Below are 4,677 nucleotides of genomic sequence, written 5' to 3' on the forward strand. Positions count from 1 at the left end.
ACCTGAAGGAGACTGTGACCCCGTGGGAAGCCCATGCTGGAGCAAGCTCCTGGCAGGAGCTGTGGATCCGTGGAGAGAGGAGCCCACGCCAGAGCAGGTTTGCTGACAGGACTTGTGACCCCATGGGGGACCCACGCTGGAGCAGTTTGCTCCTGGTCTGCACCCCGTGGAGGAGACTCACGTTGGAGAAGTTTGTGAAGGACTGTCTCCCGTGAGAGGGACCCCACGCCAGAGCAGGGGAACGATGAGTCCTCCTCCTGAGGATGAAGAAGCAGCAGAAACACCGCATGATGAACTGACTGTAACCCCCACTCCCCGTCCCCCTGTGCCGCTGGGGGGGCGGAGGTTGAAGCCGGGAGTGAAGTTGAGCCCGGGAAGATGGGAGGGGTGGGGGGAGGTGTTTTTAAGATTTGGTTTTATTTCTCATTCTTCTACTCTGTTTTGCTTAGTAATAAATAAGATGAATTCCCTCTCTAAGTTCGGTCTGTTTTGCTCGTGATGATAATTAGAGAATGATCTCTCCCTGTCCTTATCTCGACCCGTAAGTTTTCTTTCATTGTACCTTTTCTCCCCTGTCTAATGAAAGAGGGGAGTGATAGAGCGGCTCTGGTGGGCACCTGGCCCTCAGCCAGGGTCAACCCACCACACGTGTAAAATGCTGGCTGCATTTACATGGCTAATCATGCTGCAGACACATCTACCACCTGCATTCTTGACATGTAGGAGCATGCTGGGGTCTAGATTTAAGCTGACCTTTAGAGCAGTGAGGATGGGAAATGGGACAGGCCACAAAGCTTGTGGTGCTCCGAGCCGCCTGCTCTTCGCTTTGCAGCATAGACTTGCCCTGGGTGTCAGCGCGCTAACAAGCACAGATGACAGCTTGAGGACTGCATACGTCACCTTGCATAACGTCAGTAGTCAATCTGTGGTTATTTACTAAGTTATAACTACAATTCAAAGTCACTTGCTCTGGTGGGCTTCTGCTTGCCTTCACTTGTGCCATCTACTCTAAAACTGAACTTAATGATACCAAAAGCTTAGCATGTTGTAAGGACAGCAGCTGGCTTTGAGGGTGGGCACCTGGCTCAGCCCTCCTTGCAAACGGCTGTAGACTTCTTGGTCGCAGGCTGAGAAGAAGAGAGGGCAGACAGGCGGGAAAAAGGGGAAGTGCAAAGCTAGTTTGAATACCAGGACAGGACAAGCTGATTCCACTGACACCATTGAAACAATCTCTGGCACATTTTTTTTTTCAGTGGAGGAAGCAGTTTTTCCTCTTAACCCCTCGCCTTCTGTCTTTTCCTTCCGTAATCCTAGATTATTATGTATTGGCTAAAACTGGTACTCTCTTTTTCCTTTATTTGTAAAGCACACAGCTGACATGGCTATTCTTCCTGTTGTAGCCAGCCAAGTACCGTTGGATTACAAATAGCGAGAAGCATAAAGAATGGGCAGTTATGGACACTGTGCCTATGGGGCCACTGGCAGACTTGCTTCCTGCCATTTGAGTAATGGGATCGCAATTTGAAAATCAAATATTATTTTCTGTAAGGAAACATTTCAGAATCCTTGGCACACAGTGGCCTAAATACTGCAGTCCTAATTCTGGCAAAACTCCAAAAGACATCAAAGTTCCTTTTTCCTTGATTCAGGTCTGCAGGATTGTGCTTTTAAGTACAAACATGTCATATGTACGTGGCCTAATTCCCAGACGTGCTGAGCAGACCCATAGTACGTTGCCAACAAAGGGAGTGGAGAGAACTAGACAGCTTGAAATGTAGTAGTTAATGAAATTATTCATGTTGCTTTCATAATTACATTTATAACTGCATCATCATGATGTGATGTGTTGATTAGTATCCTGAGCAGTTCATATAATTAAACAGAGCATAGGGAATTAGCAGACTTACAGCAATACCATGCTACTGTTTCTGGCGCATTTCTGTTCACATCTGTTTGATGGATTGGGAGGTGACCGCAGTGTGAGAACTGATGAAGAGGCAGTGGCTTCCTTCCTTCACACGCTGGCGTGATCCCGTGTCTGCAAAGTGCATTTGTCGCTGCAGCATCAGTGCTGTGGGTGGCTGGGCCTGGCACTTACTACTGAGCATTGCCAAAAGGGGGCTTGATGATCTTCTTGTGAAAGCACCCATACATCTGTTTCTTTTTGCTGTAGATGTCTGCAAAGTTTGTAATGAGTCACTGCCAGGTATCTGTAGTCGGCAACAGACTGCATCTGGAAGGCACTGTGACACTTAACCTGCCAGAGTATTAAATGTGAGCAAATGCCCCACATCGCTCAAAAGAGGGAACTCGTGCATTGTCTCTGACGAACACTTTACAGGCAAATGGCTTACCTTCTCCTTTGCCACATGCCAGATTATGATTGTATTGGGAAGTATTGGCAGGACTATATAGGATATGCAAAGTACTTTGAATGTAGATCTTAAATATTACAGTTATCAGGGAGTATTGACAAATGTTGTCTTTGGGCAACATGCATTTTTGATGAAGTTTTATGACAAAGACAGACAATAGTCACGTAAGTCTCTGCTAGTTCAGCCAAAAAGCCCTCAGTTTCTGCTAGGGAAAACATCTTTTTAGACTGAAGATTAGAAGAAGAGATCTGCTTTTGCACGTGGCCTGGCATATAAAAACAAGACAATCTCATGAGTGGGTCAGACCTTAAGACCGTTGACTCAGTAGCCTATCTTTTCTAATGACTTGTACCAGATGATTCAGAAGTGTAAGAACTCTGATCCAACAGCATGTAGTTTCACAAACAAAAAAAAGTGCCGTTATCCAAATGCTTAGTTTTGCCTTTTGTAATGCTTTCCATCTTGCTGTATTATTTATAATCTCCTTTCAGCTGTGTCATAAGCTGTATGCCATCTACAGTCTTAGGGTTTTGAAGAGTTCAAAGAATTGTGGCAAACTAATCATCTAATCTGCATTTTATGTGAGTGCTTAACAAATGTTTCACAAATATAATAACTGTCTTGTAAAATTCCTTATAGGTTTTGATAAAATCTTATGTTTTAAGGCATTTCATATATGCATGTTACGTGTTTCCTGTCTGTATTGTTCTGAACCACGTTGCAATATAAAGTGTTGACGCCTCCCTGATTTCAGTTCTACCATTTACATTCAGGGGTATTTGAACTCGTACAGCTGTTTCAATTTTCTGATGTTTTCCTTCATGGTAAATTTGCACTCCTTTTCTGGAATATTCCTTCACATTCTCACTCATGAAATGTCTGCTGTGTAATATTTATAACACAAGTGCAGACACTTGTGCTAGTCTGCCAGCTTTATTGAGCTGACTTGACCCTCTCATTGCTAGGTGTCAGTGTAAAAGTACACTTATTACACTTTATTGCACCAACAAAGACAAAGGTAATAAATTAATATTTTAGACTGAATTGTCTCTACCTTTATAGGAAGAGCTACTCTACAGTCTATATACTTCACTTCAAAAAAATGCATATATATTAATCTGTGGTAATGATACAGAATAAAATTTATTCTATGATTTTGAGAAATTATAGTTTAATTAACTTGATCTACTGAAGGCTTGAAGGTAGCTTCTATGAAATTTATATATAGAATACACTGTAAGATTCAGTTGTCATCATTAAAAGAATATTATTGCTTAGGGTAAATGTGATCCACTGATTTCTTTGATTTCTTCTAGCATCGTTCCTTAAAAAAATAGATCTGTTATTTTGAGGTAATCCTTCCTACTGTTTAGCAGATTAGTGATCTTTACCATTTTTGACATTATCAGTTCTGCATGCATTAGATAACACTTGCATAGATTTCTGTACTAATATTGTACCTCAATGGTTACTGACAGTACAACTCATTCGCTTAATTTTTGCTGTCTGATTCACAGATATCTTACCCAACAGCATTCTAATTTCTAAGTGCTCATTTTTCTTCTAAAGTCTTTTGTTCCCATACTGTTCTTTGCAAAAGAATACCAACAACACAATCCCTGCCACTTAGAGGGTATGAGCTCTGATACTTTTACTGCTTTTTTCCTGGGTTACTTGTGACAGAGGCAGTTTCTCACATTTAGCTGAGATAGTTTCACAATGATGGTATACAGCTAAGAATAAACACTGTACTAATCTGAACTTCAGTGACAAGCCCGAGCGAAGGTTCTTTTTGTTTGGCTGTTCTTTTGGGTGGGTTTTTGGGGGTTTTTTTTGTTTGTTTGGTTAGTTTTGGGGGTGGTTTTTTGTTTTTTTGGTTGGGTTTTTGGGTGGTTTTTTTTTCTGAGGGGTTATGAAGCTTGATCAGAAGTTTCTTAAAACGCTTTAAAATAAAGTTAGGATGTAGAGAATTGCCAGACAAGTTCACTGTAGCGCTTTTTTTTTTTTTTTAAAGAAATTAAGTATAGTACTACATAAAGCACACAGTGCTCTGTATGCATGTGTAGTTATATCAACTTAAAGTGTTGTTAGGAAATTAAATACTGTTGAACTTCTATGAGAGACCTCCCGAGAGAAAACAAGTCTTGCAGAGAATGCCTCCACTGGCTGAAGACCTGTCTCTCTTCCTTCTGATGGCTAAAATGCTAGGTCTGTAGTGGCCCTGCTCATTGAAGTAAATAGGAAGTTTGTTTCAAAGCCTCCCTGGCCTTCAGAAGGTTCTCACTCTTTCGTTACTCTGGTT

Source organism: Balearica regulorum, chromosome 2 (genome assembly GCF_011004875.1).
Source record: "Balearica regulorum gibbericeps isolate bBalReg1 chromosome 2, bBalReg1.pri, whole genome shotgun sequence".
Taxonomy (NCBI): domain Eukaryota; kingdom Metazoa; phylum Chordata; class Aves; order Gruiformes; family Gruidae; genus Balearica; species Balearica regulorum.